This window comes from Molothrus aeneus, chromosome 1 (genome assembly GCF_037042795.1).
Source record: "Molothrus aeneus isolate 106 chromosome 1, BPBGC_Maene_1.0, whole genome shotgun sequence".
Taxonomy (NCBI): Eukaryota; Metazoa; Chordata; class Aves; order Passeriformes; family Icteridae; genus Molothrus; species Molothrus aeneus.
The window spans coordinates 867,186-883,785 of NC_089646.1; the positions used below are offsets into that span (position 1 = coordinate 867,186).

Consider the following 16,600-nt stretch of genomic DNA (forward strand, 5'->3'; position numbering starts at 1 on the left):
GTCACACATTATTTCACTTTCAAGTAACCATCACTTTCATTTGAATTGCAAGTAGTTTGAATTCACCCTGACAGACCTAAACCCTGTCTGACCAGTGGTTTCCCTGAGTCATAACTTTGGTGTAGGTCAGAATTTGGAAGCTTGCACATCAAGACACAGTGCAGAGAGACAAATGCAGCCCAAGGACTGAGCAATGGAGACACCACTGGTTCAGCAAACAGCAGGTGAGTTTAAGCCTGAGGTGCGCAAGGGCAAGAACACGCAATGGGTGTAAAACCAGACCTGAACTCTGCCACAACTCAGAGCTGACTGAATGGCTCAGATTCATTTATTTCTAGGGAAGACAGACAACCACTAAAATACTACAGGGGTTGGGACCTCAAATATAATTACAGCTCCATTGGCTGAAATTACAGCTGTGTCAGCCCTTTTACCAGCAGGAATACGTAATTCATCTGGTCCAAGTGAGCACTCCTCAGACTGCACATAACGAGCTTAAGGCTGGAAATCCAGCCCTGCCCCAGCCTCCACTCAGCCTCACCTTCTGCCCCTCCAAAACCCAATTTGCTTCTGTTCTCACTGCTGCTCAGGCTGCTGGAGGCGTGGGGGTGTTTGATATCATCACAGAACAGTCTGGGCAATGCTCTGCTGCTTAAAACCTTGCCTTACACTGCCTGGTGTCCCTGGGAGGGAACAGACGAGTGCACTGAGCCGAAGAGTTCACAATTAGTACTGCCACCTGTAAATGACACTCAGCAGAGTAACTCCAGGTTGGTTCCAGCAGGGGCTGGGAGCCTCTGGGGGGACTATTCACCACTGGTCATTCCAGTGCTCACCCACACAGGGCTGCTCTCATCACTTCCCACAGCACCCACAGCCTTCAGAGCTCCCCACAGCCAAATCAGGCAGCTTGTTGGAGCAGATCTCCAGATGTGCTGCAGCTGGCAGAGAGGAGCCCTGGTGTGTCACGGTGTCCCCACTCCTGGGAGCCTGCCTGGCATCAGTGGCCAGCACAGGACAGTGCCTGGCACAGCCCTGCCTTGGAGGAACAAGCTGATAAAGCCAGGATCTGCTGCCATGAGTGTCCTCCAGCAGCCTCCCCGTTTGTTCTTTAAGGCCAGGAGTGACATAATCCTCTCCTAATATCAGCTGAGGGCTCGGGGGGAACCAGGGTGACCCACAAACTGTACCCATGGCAACACTGGGCTCTAGCTGAACTCCCCAGGCTGGCATCTTCAAACCACTGACACTTCTTTGTATTATCTGATCTTTCCCTGATGTCATTTCTGCAGAGACACATAAAAACAGATTTAATAATATCCACGGCCTTCAGCTTCAGAGTCAACAATCACAGTCACAAACAGATCAGCTATTCTGCTTCAAGCTTGTTATTTGTCACTAACATGTAATTATTACCAAACAAAACAAAAGACACAGGATATTGTTGCTGTTGCAACAGCAAGTAAGTTAAGCTCTTTTTCAAACTGAAAAAGCCCATTTCTTCTGATGCAAGAAGGCACAAAAGAATAAAAAAATTTAAAACTTCAAAAGAGCCCGTGAATCCTGCAAAATGCATCTGGAAGGACAATCAGAAATGTCATTGCTTCTCACAAAGAAAAACAAACAAAAGCCCCTAAAGTGAATTTGACAGACAGGTCTGTCCAGCCAATGACACCTTTGTCATAACTGTATTGTCAACCTGAATAATTCTGAGTTACAATCTCTCTTTCTCAAATAAAGGGGGAGTTCATCAAGCTGCAACAGCACCTTATGGATACAATACCAGCAAAACATACCAGATGGGACATCAGGCCCTGGCAAGGAGAAAAGAAGCTTTGGAGTTGTAAAACTCCAGTGCAGTCCTGTCCCTTCAGTTTACAAAATGAAGCTACAGCAGCATCACACGCAGAGCAGGAGGAGGCCCCGAGCAAGGCTTGTTACCCCACACTGAAACTCTGAGCAGGACTTGGGTGGCTACTGTATTATTATTCAAGAAGCCTTCCAGCTGGACTTGCAAACTGGGAAGAACGTGGTTCACTGAATAGATGATTCCAGCTTGAAAAATAAATTAAAACTTCTTTAAAAGCTCTAAAATCAATGGGTTAATCTGCTAAATCCGTACAGGAATCAGGGGAAGGAAATAAGAGAGGGAACAACCAAGAAGGAGAGATCAAGAACCACCTAAAGAAAAGAGAACTAAACATCCAAATTCAGGTTCAGTACGTTCACAGAGCAGGCTTTTAACACACCCCTCGAAGAGAGGCAGAGCCTACAACGCTCATACTACCAGGATACACTTAGAAGCAGCTTTTGGCAGCAGAACAGCATCTGCAGAACCCAAAACTGCACCGCCGTGAGCTTAAACTTATTAACAGCAGCCCCGCATGGCGCCGTGGCGAGCATTTGTTTAATTCCTGTACCCCGAGCCCGGCCGAGCTCTGCAGGAGAAATTTGCTCATCCCGAAAGCGGCCCCGCTCGGTTTGCGGCCGGGCTGCGGGGCGATGACTGAGCAGAGGCCTGGCTGGAGCCTGGCGCATCCCGGCCCGCCACACCCAGCGCTCCGAGCCGCGCTCTGCCCATGCTCATCATCATCCCCAGCCCGCGGCCGCTGCGAGCCCGCCGCCCTCCTTATAAAGCCGGCAATGAGGGACCCGGGGCGGCCAGCGGGGCAGCACGGGGCGCGAAGGCGGCACGGAAACTTTCCAGCCGTCCCGAGGAGAACTACGGAGCCGCTGCGCCGCCCTTGAGCGAAACGCGCGGCTCCGTGTGCCCGGGGCAGCCGGGCCCGGAGGGGCCCTGCGGGAGCAAGGCCGGGCAACGCCCGGGGCCCCCCGATCCCCGCACCCAGCCCCGCCGCTGCCCCCGAGCAACAAAGCCGCGCCCCGGCAGCGCCCGCTCCCTCCGCCGGCTCCCCCGGGAGATGCTCGGGGATGCTGCGGGCGCTCCCTGCGCGGCTCCCAAGCCCCGCAGCCCCGGCCACCTCCCGGCCCGGCCCGGCCCGGCCGGCCCCGGCCCCCCAGACACCGGCGAGGCCGGAGCCCCCGCTCGGCCCGGGCCGCCCCTCCGCCGCGTCGGAGGGCGCCGCGCCCGCAGCGCGGCGTCCCCGCGCCCCGTCCCCGGCCGCAGCCCCCTCCCCGCGGCCTTACCGAGCGGCGGGGGCGCGGGGCAGCGCCGGGACGGAGGCGCCTGGCGAGTGTCGCTGTCCCCTACGGGCCCGGCGGGAGGAGGAGCGGGGAGCGGAGCCGCGCTGGCCGCGCGCCGAGCGCACTACCCTGCTGGCTGGGGGGGCGGGGCTCGCGCCGCCTGACCAATCAGCGCCGCGCCGCGCCTGGCACCGACCAATCAGCGCCAGCGCGGGCGGCGCGCGGCCGCGCGGGGCGGAGGCGGCGTTGCGGTGAACGGGCAGAGCGGTTGGGTGCGGCGCGGGGCGGGGGTGGGGGCGGGGCCAGTTGTGGGGGGCGGGGCGGGGGTGGGGCCAAGGCGCGGCGATGGAGGACCGGGATGAGGGGACGGGGCTGAGGGGACACGGCTGAGGGGACACAGCTGAGGGGTCGTGGCTGAAGGGACAAGGCTGAGGGCATGAAGGAGATCCCACCTTTGGGAAGGGTGATGTGGGCAGGAAAGGGCGATATTTAAAGCAGGAGAGGAAGCCCTGGGAGCGTGTGCACGCCTGTGTGGCACAGCATGCGTGGCTGTGAGGGAGCTGAAGGAGGCTGCTGATAGAGCCGGGCCCAGGGACAGATGGAGCGCCCAGCCGCCCCCTCCAGGTGGCCGAACAGCAGGGACCACTCGTGCTGCTGCTCCTAATCCTCCGTGGCCCTTCTGGCCCAGAAAGGCAGCCCTCTGCACATGCAGGAGGGCAGGAAATCAGGATAAAGGGATGAAGTGTAGATAGCAGGACGGTGAGGGATGAAGGGATGTGTTTTTACAGCAGACACAGCTGCAGAGTCACAGAATCACAGACTGGCTTAGGTTGGAACCAACCTTAAGGATCATCCCAGTGCCACCCCTGCCATGGCAGGAACACCTTCCACTGTCCCAGGCTGCTCCAAGCCCTGTCCAGCCTGGCCTGAGACACTGCCAGGGATGCAGGGGCAGCCACAGCTGCTCTGGGCACCCTGTGCCAGGGACTGCCCACCCTCACATCGACCCCCCTTGACTTTAAAGCCATTCCCTGTGTCCTGTTCTTCCATCCCTTGTCCCCAGTCCCTCTGCAGCTCTCCTGGAGCCCCTTCAGGTCCTGGAACTCCCGAACCCTGAGTGTCCCTCTTGTCGCTGCTCTGCACTGACACTGAGCCAGTGACCACAAGTCTGAGTGTGACCACGCAGCCCCTTCCTCGTCCACCGAGTGTTGCACCCAGGAAATCCCTGTCCCTCAGTTTGGGGACAAGGACGTGGTGTGGGACAGTATGGAACACTTTGCACAAGTCCAGGTGGGTGACACGAGTCACTGTTCATCCACCACCACTGTCACCTCATCCATAACTGTTCCCTCATCCACCACCACTGTCAGCTCCAGTGTTTGTCCTCAGTGAAACCATTTGGCTGAAACTCCCTGGAACGAGTGTGAGGTGACGCTGGGTTGGTGCAGTGACAGCAAGCACGCAGGAGGAACATCCAGCCTCGTTCTTCAGGGAGAAACCATTACAACGTGCTTTGGGAGTGAACCCAGGCAGCAGGCAGGGAGGGACACTGTCCCCTGCCTGTTGACAGCCAAGCTCCTGCATGTCCCGAGGGCTCTGTGTCACCCATCTGCCCAGAGGGAGCTGCAGAGCTACTAAATCATGAAAATACGGGACACGCTGGCCTGCCAGATAAGCAAATCAAAGCACAGTGACTAAATTAAAACAAAAATAGGTGTGGCTCATGTCTGGTCACTGGAGGGTGGAAACACCCTTGGCATGAAGAGTGGGAGGGGGCACACCCCATCCAGGCAGGGTTAAGCTGCACCCTCTGCCCACCCCTCTCCCAGCCTCCCAAGCCTGGGTACCTTTCCAGGGCTGGAGCCGGTAAGGGGAAATCCCGTGTCCTGATGAAAGGCAGATCCATAACAACTGCTTGTACCATGTGCTATTTTTAAGCTCCGAGATAAAATAGCATCCTGATGGCTCTCTTTGGGAGGGTCAGGCAGCAGTTTGAATTTCAGGGCTGTCCCAGCCTACCCTGATCATCAGACACTTAAAGATCCCTCTCTCCTTAGGAAATCCACCTCTCTTCCCCTCTGGAGCCTTTCTGCTGCCTGTCTCTGAGACAGGGTGCACCCCAGCCCTAGAGCAGGACAGTGCTCCCTGTGTCTGTGGAACAGACTCAGTAACACAACAAAAAGCAGGGGTTACAACACAACAATACAACAAAAATTACTGAGTTACATCATTACGTGTCTGACCACTGGGCTGACTGCTTTTGGCTTCAAAAAGAGCTTCTGGGTCATTCCTTCTAAGTTCTGAGCCTAGAATTTATTCCCCAGAAGAAAAGCCTGAGAGCCCAAAGCCAGGCCTTCACTGCACAGTGATCACACAGGAGCAAACCTTTGGTGGATTAAGGACACAGTGTGCCCAGGCTTCTCCCTGTCACACCACAGCTCTGGCACCTCACCCAAATCCCAGCCAGGTACACCTGAAATCAGAGCAGGTAGAGCCCTGTAATACCACAGGTGTGTCCATTGTAAAGTATAAATTGCAGCAGGCAACTGTCCACTGTAATCCAGGCAACTGTAATCCAGGCATCCCTACGGAATTGCATGAGGGCTTCTGACCTCCCCAAGCCAGGAAGGAAGGAAGGAAGGAAGGAAGGAAGGAAGGAAGGAAGGAAGGAAGGAAGGAAGGAAGGAAGGAAGGATGGATTCCTAGCATGGCTTCCCAGGGCACTGTTTAATATGAAACTTCCTTGGTTTAGTTTAATCTGATGTCTGTTCTCTGCTTCCTGGGAGCAACCTCAGGCCACATGTTGCCTCCCCACATACTTCACCTGTGCAAAAATTCAAAGCATCTCCTTTATCTTTGTTTGTCCCTCTGAAGAAAATAACCTGTTTTCTTTCCACTTGCTTTTGCAGACTCTGAGTCCTCCCCATCTCCATGTGGCCTGGAAGGGAGGGCAGCAGGGGCCAATGTCCTTGGTGTGAGGCAGACAAGATCTGTGAGACACCACAGGTGTGTCTGTCCTTGTCCCAGCAGAGGGGGGGATTTGGTTTGGTGGGGTTGGTGGCAGGACAGAAGGTGTTTAGGCAATGGCTCTGCCCTTTCATCAGGCCAGACAGGGAAAGTGGCTGTGGAAAAGGGAAAGGGCCCAGCTCATCTCCCTAAGGAGTCACTCCTGGCCAGCCCCATTAGCCCAGCAGGGCAGGTAGGGCAGCCAGCACCGGGGCTGCTCTCAGTGTGGGCCTGGCCCGTGCTGGGTGAGTCCTCTGTGGGCAATGGGAGAGCTGGAAAGGGAAAGCTCAGTCTGGGGAATGCTCGTTTGTCACCGCTTTGATGGGAGCCGGTGCAAATGAAGGACGCTGGGTGACACAGGCGATCCCAGGGCACTGACAGCACAAGTGTTGGAGAGAAGCAGTAATGAACCAGGCACCTTTCCTGCCTGTTTGGCAAGAGTTCATCATTCCCTGCTCAAAGCAGAGTGCTGGGTGCCTACAGGGGCAGTGCTGCGGGGTCTGCCTGGATCCGGGGTCTGTCCGGGCTCTGGGGTCTGTCTGAGCTCCAGGATCTGTCCAGGCTCCGAGATCTGTCTGGGCTCCGGGGTCTGTCCAGGCTCTGGGGTCTGTCTGAGCTCCAGGATCTGTCCAGGCTCTGAGGTCTGTCTGAGCTCTGAGGTCTGTCCGAGCTCCAGGGTCTGTCTGAGCTCTGCGGTCTGTCCAGGCTCCAAGGTCTGTCCAGGCTCTGGGGTCTGTCTGAGCTCCAGGGTCTGTCTGAGCTCTGCGGTCTGTCCGAGCTCCGGGGTCTGTTCAGGCTCCAAGGTCTGTCCAGGCTCTGGGGGTCTGTCTGAGCTCTGGGGTCTGTCCATGCTCCAAGGTCTGTCCATGCTCTAAGGTCTGTCCAGACTCTGAGGTCTGTCTGAGCTCCGGGGTCTGTCCAGGCTCTGAGGTCTGTCTGAGCTCTGAGGTCTGTCTGAGCTCTGCGGTCTGTCCGAGCTCCGGGGTCTGTTCAGGCTCCAAGGTCTGTCCAGGCTCTGGGGGTCTGTCTGAGCTCTGGGGTCTGTCCATGCTCCAAGGTCTGTCCATGCTCCAAGGTCTGTCCAGGCTCTGAGGTCTGTCTGAGCTCCGGGGTCTGTCCAGGCTCTGAGGTCTGTCTGAGCTCTGAGGTCTGTCCGAGCTCCGGGCTCTGTCTGAGCTCTGGGGTCTGTCCAGGCTCTGGGGTCTGTCCAGGCTCTGGGGGTGTGTCTGAGCTCTGGGGTCTGTCCATGCTCCAAGGTCTGTCCATGCTCCAAGGTCTGTCCATGCTCTAAGGTCTGTCCAGGGTCTGGGGTCTGTCCATGCTCTGAGGTCTGTCTGAGCTCCAAGGTCTGTCCAGGCTCTGGGGTCCATCCCTGCTCCAGGGAAACGGCACTGCCGGGGCTGAGCTGTCACTCCTCACATCTCTCACTCATCCCAGACAGGCAGCAGAGCCCGTGCAGGGGTCATATCCAAAAAGGAGTGCCCAGCAGTGCAGTCAGTAAGTAATGAACCTGAACTCTATCGAGGAGAAAAACTCATGAAGCAGATCTGGAAAGGGTTTGAGTGGAATTGCCTCCACACTTGGAGCAGCACCCACAGACTCTCACCTTCAGGAAATTTCATCTCATTCACTTTTGAAAGTGAATGTCTGTGAGCAGCTTGGAGAATTTGAATACTCTTACAAAATAAATGTCTCATCACTGCCCTATCGTGGATCAGGGATGCAAGGAGAAGGTAACTACTCAATGAGGCAGGACGCTGCTCTGGAGACAACAAAAGCATTGTGGGTCACTGGCAGACATTTGCCAGCCAGACAGGGCTGTTCTGCTCATCAAAGCTGACTGCAGCACAATGGAAGGCATGGAATTTTGGCCAGGGATCCCTGCCATCCCAGAGACCTGTCAAGGCTCTCTGACTGGTCATGGGATTTGCCTTGCAGCTGGCACACCCTGTGATCTCCTGATCTGGGACCTCTCCGTCAGCTGTAACCTGGTGTGGGGCCCCAGAGAAGGAGGAAGAGGAGGAGGAAGGTGGCTGGGGGCTGCACTGAAGCTGGGGCAGTGACTTCCACTGCCAAGAGCTCTGTAGTCCCAAAAAACACAGCTCCTGCTGCTGTCCTGCACCACAGGTCCTGCTGTGGGTGACCTGGGACACTTCCCACCCGCAGCTCGGGAACAGGAGCTTGGGATTTCACATGTGGGAAGAGGAGAGCCTGCAGAGGCTTGTCAGGATGCAGGAGCTGATATTTGCATCGCTCTTTCTCCAAGCAGAGTCCTGGGAAGCACAGGGCAGCCTGGCCTTCTGCAGGGCTTCATCCTGCTCCTCTGGAGAGGCCTGTTGCTATCAGAGCTGATCTCTTCTCTAGCCTGGGCCTTCATAAACCGAGCCCAGTTATTCTGAGGCTGAAGAATCTGTGCTGTAATGACAGAATGAAATGTCCTCAGGAGTTTGCGCGTAGCCTTAAGTTACCTTTTATAAATAGGTTAACAGCTGGAGGGCCCGTGGTTGTTTAAAGGGAAAAGACATACAGGACATGCCCTATATGATATGTTCCATCCTAAGCAATTCTGCCACTCTGCTGATTTATATCTGCAGATTAAAGGATTTGCCTTTCAATCAAATTATTCTCCTCAAACTCCCAAGTGGGGGACAGAGGGGAGTGTGACATTCCCCACTCAGTGCAGCTCTCCCTGGTACAGCCATGGATGTTTTCTTCCTTGCTGTGTGAAAATGCAGCTCCCAAATTACTCCTGATCACTTGGATGGGGATTTGCTATTTCTGTCCTGCTTCTGGTGCACAGGACACTTGGGGGACAGGAGAGGGTGAGAGGTCTTTGGGCCCTGAGGAGCTCCCAGCCAGAACTAGACAGAGCATGTAACCAGGACTGACAAAAGCTGCCTGATGAGACAGAAGACGACTGTTCTGGGGGAAAGCCATCTGCAAAGAGCCCTCTCCACCAGGCCTGAGGGTCTGCAAGAAGGTTTGTGCAAGTCATTCCCTCCACTGACAAGGCCTGGCTGGTTTTATTGACTGTTCCTTCCCTGGGTGAGCAAGCACAAGATCAGGTGCAGAGAGCAGCAGAGGGGAAAGTTCTGCCCACTCACTGCAGGCTGGGAGGAGAGGCCTGAGGGCGCTCACATGAAGGACACGGTGTCCAGAGGATTTCCAGGCCTCTGCTGTGAGACCTGCTGGCACTGCTGGGACAAAAGGAGGGAATTGTGAAAGGCAACCAAAGGCCACATCTGGTGTGGGGCTGTGTGTGGGGACAGCTGTGCCAGGGGTGCTGTGCCAGGGGTGCTGTGCCAGGCACAGGCCAGGCCAAACCCAAATCAGGGGGTGATCTCCTCATGCTGAGTCTCCTCCTGGGCTGCTGGGAGCTCTGGGACAGGACTTTTCAGAGCACACACTTTTCACACCACTCCTCAGGACTACTCTGGGCAATGCTGGGACCCAGCAGTCCACTTCTTTCTGAGTCCTCCTAACCCAGGGACAGCACTTCCTCGGGGCTGTAATTTACAGAGGAGAGTGGTCCTGCCTTCTAATTCCTCTGTTTTCATGTTACAACAGATAAAACAATGGAGGCTTTCTGCTGCAGCTTCCCTTGGCCATTCAGAATTTGCTCTGGTTCCATCACATCATTTCTCACCTCTCCTGAGGTGGCTGATCTCTCAGTGTCTCACTAAATGCTCTCCTCTCTTCCACAGGTGTCCCTCCTGCTCTGGTGAACTCTCCTGAATCTTGCAGTGTGCTGTGGGAATTGCCTTTGCAAAGGCTGGGCTGTCTCCATGAATTTCCTGATCACTCATCCGTGTTCCAATATTTCCATCTCCCTTCATCTCCCTTCCCTTCAGTCTCTGGCACCGTGTTCCTCCTGCTCCAGCCTGGCAGAGGTCAGGACACTCTGTACAGTAGTGCCCAGGCCAGATTTTGGAAATGCCCCTTTAGAAACCTGACTCCCATGAAGCTCCCCTGGCCATGGGGATGGCTGGGGGCACTTGGGCTGCCTGAAGAATTCCCAGGGCATTTTTTTGTTGTTTATTTTCAGTTTGGGCAGCCAGGCCATTTGCATGCAGCCTGTGAAGGACATGGGTGCTGGGCAGGACACGAGTGATGCTCCTCATGAGCTGTGCAGCCACTGCTGGCCCTGTCCTGCACACTCAGCACTCCAGGCATGCAAATAAAGGGTGTGTGGCTTTCATGCAGATGCTACAGCTTTAAATATGAGCAGCACAGGGAAATTGCATGAAAAACACCTTTTCAGGCTAGAAGCCTGTGTGGATTAAAGGCAGTGTCACCTCAGCAGCAAGGGCAGAGCTCTGCTTGAGTGGAGAATTCCTGGTTTGGCTGGGAAGGGACCTTGAGGATGATCCCATTCCAACCCTGCCATGGGCAGAGGGGCCCAGCCCTCGGGGCAGCTCCGTGGCCTCCTCTGGATCCCCTGGAGGAGCCAGAGCTGGTTCCTGTCCCTGGCAGCCCCTCAGCCCCAGCTGCTTGTGCTGGGCTGGACTGGCAGCTCCAGTGCCAGGTAAGGAATCCCACACAGCTCCACAGCCCTGGAACATGAACCCTCCACACCAATCCCCTCACCAGGAAGGTTTTCCAGGCTCAGAAAAGTTTCCTGCCTCTGCTCCCAAGCCCCTGCTGCCAGAGCAGAGCAGAGCAGAGTGAATCAGCTCAGCCCTGAGGCTGGGGCAGAGAAGGGAACTCTGAGGAGCTGTCTCCCATCCAAAGCTGGGCTGAGGACAAGGGAGGGACAGCTGGGGTGAGGGTGTGACTGCAGAAAGGGTCCCAAGGAGCACAGTGAAAGTGCAGCACAGGCTGCAGCAGAGCTGCTCCAGTTACAGCTGAGCCAGAGGCTGGCTGACCGGGGAATTAAAAGTTGCCTGGAAATGCCGAAGGATGAAACTCAATCTGTCATCTAATTTAATCACCACGTTGGTAAAGCCCAGCTTTCTGGAAGAGACAACATAAACACAGGCTCTAGAAGGAGATTTCTTCCCTTGAGACTCCACAGCAGACCTGGAGACCTGATTGTGAAATTCCATCATTGCAGGAAGGAAAAAAAGGCCAATAATACCCAAAGCTTGTGCTCAAAGGCCACAAACTGCCATGATTTCTCTACATCTCTTTCTGCTCTTGCTTTTAAGACATGAGAGCTGGGGGAAATGACAGCAGCTCTCAGTACTGTGGGGGAGAATTCCCATTTAAATTCTTATTCATCTCCCAAAAATGAGCGGCTTTAAGGGGGAGGGGGTGAATGTGCTGCAGTTGCTTGGAATAGGAATACAACTTGTTATACAAAGCATGGAAAATAATGATAATCCAAGGGGAAAAAAATCTTGGCAGGCTATGAAATTCAAAAAAGACAGAAAACTAGAAAGTCTGAGCAATGGCAGAAGCAAAAAGACTGAGAGACAGCCCCTTTCCAGCATTCTGAGAGATAAAACAGCCTTTGGGGAGAGCAGGCAGGTCTGAGGGCCCAGCAAAGGAGGCTGTTGGCAACTGATCTTAAGTATTATCTTGGCATTTTAATTTTTGCAGCCAAGAGGATTTATCACAGAAAACAGCAGGGCAGCAGACAGGCAGGAATTAAGGAAAATTTAGGCCCCTACCTCTGTGAATTGATTATAATGGGAAGCATCCACCAGCCAAGGATCCAGGCAACCAAACAGCCCAATTCAGCTATTTTCAAGTTTTTGGTAAACTGAATGAATCCCTAATAGCAGCACTCAGCTGTGGAGTGGTGTCTGCATTAAAAACTGCTTTTAAGGGGAAGAAAACAAACTCTGAAGGAATCAAAGCCCCCCTTGTCGAAACTACTCCCAAATCCTCTGATGTAAAGAAGGTTTGTGGCAGCTGGGAAAGTGAAGGGCATGAAATGCCACACCAAGTAGGTGATAAAGAAATAAGTGCTGAAGACATCTATAAATAGAGGTGTGCAGTGCCAGCATCAGGCATTGAACAGGGCATGGTACAGGCAGAGCAAGCTTGGGAAAAGCTCCTGGAGAAGGAGAGGGGAAGATGACAGGAGAGTCGTGAAGATCAGAGAGCTCTGTGGTAATTAACTCGTGTCAGGGAGAGATGAAGGTGACAGACAAAGGAAGCCTCAGGATGCCACGTGAAATGGGGGCCATGGTGGCTGGGGAGCCTGAATGACTCAAGGATCCTTTCCCTAATTAAAGCCAGTCCCCAAAGGTCGTTACACATCATAATGAGACACCCAGTACAGTCTCTGCTCAGGAGAAAATCCTCAGGTCCTCAGCTGGCCCAGGCTCTGGGCTTGCCCAGTCTGTGAGCCACAGACTCACTGAGGGCCTGTGGGAGGGCCTCACCCCCTCCCAGCCAAGAATTTCCTCTCAATAAACAATCTAAATGTACCCTCCTTCAGTTTAAAGCCATTCCCTGTGTCCTGTCCCTCCATGCCTTGTCCCCAGCCCCTCTGCAGCTCTCCTGGAGCCCCTTCAGGCCCTGCCAGGGGCTCTGAGCTCTCCCTGGAGCTTCTCCTCTCCAGGTGAACACTCCCACGTGGGGTGGACTGAACCTGAGCTGAGGTAACAGGAGAGGCTGTAGAGGCAACAGGGAGTTTGGAATGCTGTGGGGTCATTTAGTGCCCAGACAGATGGGACAAGGCATTTAAGGTGTCTCAGCACGTCCCTGAGGGTGACCTTCAGGCTGCCATTCCTTCCAAGAGCAGCACCCACAGTCCATGGAAGAGCTGCTGGAGTTCAGCCTTTGCTGTGTGCAGTTCTTTCCAGGCCTGTTACTAAATCACTGATAAAAGATTTTAACTAAAATTCTGCAGAAAACAGGGTTTCAGCTGAAAACCCTGCAGGCTGTGCTTGTGGCTTCTATAAACCCCATCTGAACCCAGATGAGGCCAGGACAGCATCCAGATCCTGCTAGGAGAGCACTTGGAAACCTTCACAGGGCTTGGTTTCATGGAGCAGAGAGCCTTTTAATCTCTCTCTGCAGAGGCAGTTTTGGGAAGGGAATCTGCTTGAAGTCGTGTCCCATGTGGACATCGCTCCCTTTCCTCGTTAATGGATGGCTTCTGTCAGAGTTGGCCTCAGAGCAGTTTTCAAAGGCAGTGAATTAATTCTCCTCCCTCTGAGAACAGGCTCCCATGGCTGCTGTCTCCTCTCCTTGGCCGTGGAGTCTTCGGAAGGGAGAATTAGGGATAATCAGTTTGTCACAAGTGTCAGGAACGCGCTGCGCAGAGTTTTACATGCTGACAGAGTGGTGCTGGTTGTAACCAGCCCAAGCATTTCCCTAAAATTAGTATCTAAATAAATCCATTCCTCTGGGAAAGCATCTGCTTGGGAATTAAATTATTCCAGATCTGAACATTAGCAGGATTTTTGCTAAACTCGAGCTGTCACCCTACCAGAGCACAATTAAACATTAAATCTGCAACAAATTTCTCAGGAAACCTGAGAAGTCAAATGTGAAACCACTGAAAAGAACCAAATGACTTCAATGTCAAATTGCTGCTTCAGCAAATGGAAGCAGATTTGGGGCACTGGGGGAAGATGCAATTTCTGGGTTGAGAAGATGAGCCACAGCCATAATGAGTGTTTTGCCAAGCCTGTATCTAGTTTCAAAACCTTCCCACAGTCATCCCAAACAAGCACTGCTGAGAGGGAGTCATTAAAGAGGGGATGGACTAAGAGCAGCCTGAGCATTAATGAATGAGTGCAGGTTTGCAACAGAGCTTGTTACATCAGGGAACTGCTCGGGTTCTCACATGGGGACAGGATGGGGAGAGCAGCTGGAATGAGCTTTGCTGTGTCCCACCAGGGCTCCAGCAGCTGAGCTCTGCAGCCTCACAGCACTGCTGCTCCCAGCCTCTCCTCCCACAGTGGCTGGGCTGGAAGGGACCTCAAGGATCATCCAGTGCCACCCCTGCCATGGCAGGGACACTTCCACTGTCCCAGGCTGCTCCAAGCCCTGTCCAGCCTGGCCTGGGACACTGCCAGGGATCCAGGGGCAGCCACAGCTGCTCTGGGCACCCTGTGCCAGGGCCTGCCCACCCTCCCAGCAAAGAATTTCCTCTCAATAAACAATCTAAATGTACCCTCCTTCAGCTGAAGCCATTCCCTGGGTCCTGTCCCTCCATGCCTTGTCCCCAGTCCCTCTCCAGCTCTCCTGGAGCCCCTCCAGGCCCTGCCAGGGGCTCTGAGCTCTCCCTGGAGCCTTCTCCTCTCCAGGGGAACATTCCCAGCTCTCCCAGCCCGGCTCCAGCCCTGCAGCAGCTCCAGGTCCTTGTGCTGTTGGCTCAGGGCTGGGGCAGCTCTGCAGGTGGGGTCTCATCTGAGGGGCAGAGGGGCAGAATCCCCTCCCTCAGGATCACCCAGGAGCACCAGGATCCCCTCACTGCTGCTCCCTGTGTCCCTCTGTGTCCCCCAGGGCAGAGCTGTGGCCATTCCCTCCCTGTGTCCCTCTGTGTCCCCCAGGGCAGAGCTGAGGCCATTCCCTCTCTGTGTCCCCCAGGGCAGAGCTGAGGCCATTCCCTCCCTGTGTCCCTCTGTGTCCCCCAGGGCAGAGCTGTGGCCATTCCCTCCCTGTGTCCCTCTGTGTCCCCCAGGGCAGAGCTGTGGCCATTCCCTCCCTGTGTCCCTCTGTGTCCCCCAGGGCAGAGCTGTGGCCATTCCCTCCCTGTGTCCCTCTCTGTCCCCCAGGGCAGAGCTGTGGCCATTCCCTCTCTGTGTCCCCCAGGGCAGAGCTGAGGCCATTCCTCCCTGTGTCCCTCTGTGTCCCCCAGGGCAGAGCTGAGGCCATTCCTCCCTGTGTCCCTCGGTGTCCCCATGTCCCCCCAGCCAATCCTTGCCATGATCCTGGGCTCTGCCCTGCTCCAGCAGCCACAGCCCAGCCCTGACTGCTCCAGGGGAGCTGCACAGAGACAGGAGAGGAAATAAAAAGGAATTGAGGGTGGGGAAAGGGGCCTGACTGCAGAACTGCTGGACAGGCTCTTCCAGGAGCTCTGGGATCTGACCAAGGCCATGGGCTCAAGGGAGAGGTGACAGAAGGGCAGCAGTGCCCCTGATTGCCCTCTTCACTGCAAAAAGCCATGAGTGTAATTATGCCCTGTGTTAATTGCAGCCCAGACTCGCTGCCTCCACAAATGCACTCAGGTGTTTTAGCAGAGGTGACTCCTCTCCTTTTTTATATTCTGGCTGGGCCAGAGGAGCAAGGCCTTGCTGTTCCTCAGCAGCTTTAAACTGTCACCATGAAATGGAGACTGATAAAACCAAGAAACACTGAAAGAAACTTTCCTTACTTGTTTGGAAACTCCAGCATAACACCCCCAGGTCCTCCATGGAGCACTGGAGCTGATGGGAAGGGCTGGAGCAGGGGAGATCCCAGGAACTGGGACCACAGGAGCCCCTGCAGCTTCCCAATCCTCTCCTTTCACTTCAGGGATGGTGCATTGCAGGAAAAAGAAACCATTTTTTCCTTTGCTGATGGTTCTGCTGCCAAGGTCCTGCACCAAACTCTCCGTGAGCTGCCACCAAGTGAGGCTTTGGTCTGGGAGAAGAGAACCAACAACAGAATTTGGCAGGGTGCTGAAAGACCTCTGGAGGAAGGATTGTGTGCAAGCTTTCTCTAGGATTACATTAAAAGAGAAGAAATCCTAGAGGGTTTGTGATGAAAGAGAAATTTTTTGTCTGCATGGTAAACACGCCCCTTTATTAAAGCGCATTAGGATGTGATTTGTAACCAAATATTACAAATATGGCTATTTATTACCAAATTATCCCTGGTAATCCCTCAGGGCTTCCCAGCCAGGCCACTCCAGCATGGAGAGAGGGGAGATCATCTGTCCTCTGGCATCTGACAGCAGACAGGCTCTATTCAGAGAGAAAACCAGGCCCAAACTGCAAGAATGGCTCAGGAAAAGCAAGGCTGCTCTTAGGGAGGGTTGGAGCACCCACAAAAAACTGCTCAACCCCCCAAAAAAGGCATGGGCAGGGGGCTTGGCTGTTGGCTGCTATTCATTTATCACTGAAATGGCACTGAGCTGAAAACAATCAGCATATTTTGGAGCACTGGTGTTCATTAGAATAAAATATTTCCTTTTCTGCCAGGCCAGCAGAGGAAATGGAACCAAACCCCCCGAGATGGCACCGTGATTGTGCATAGCCTCACCACAGCGCCGGGGGGAGCAGCTTCAGCTGAGCCCCACAGCAGCTCTGTCTGGTTCTAATCTTTCCAGGCCATTAATCCTGCAGCAGTTAAAGCTGCCAAACAAAGAGACAGCGTAAAATAGACATTTTGGGCATATACATCTCTGTAACCATGTGCAGGAGGGATTGCTGCTATTGTTTCTTCAGGGAGTCATGGAAGCATGGGATCCCACAGTGGTGTGGCTTGGAAGGGATCTCCAAACTCACCTCCTGCCATGGGTGTGGAAATGAGTGGGTGATGTTGCTCTCTGTCACCTGGGGGTGGC

At 54.5% G+C, this 16,600-nt stretch overlaps 1 protein-coding gene across 2 annotated transcripts in view; it reads right to left on the reverse strand.

The window, feature by feature from the left end:
• LOC136556834 (microtubule-associated protein 4-like) overlaps positions 1-3,272 on the reverse strand; it is a 69,799-nt gene extending 66,527 nt beyond the window's left edge. For both annotated transcript variants that reach the window (XM_066550245.1, XM_066550237.1), the window contains exon 1: positions 3,148-3,272. The gene's annotated coding sequence lies outside the window, so the exon portion shown is untranslated. The remainder of the gene's footprint in view (positions 1-3,147) is intronic.
• Between the last annotated feature and the right edge of the window lie 13,328 nt (positions 3,273-16,600).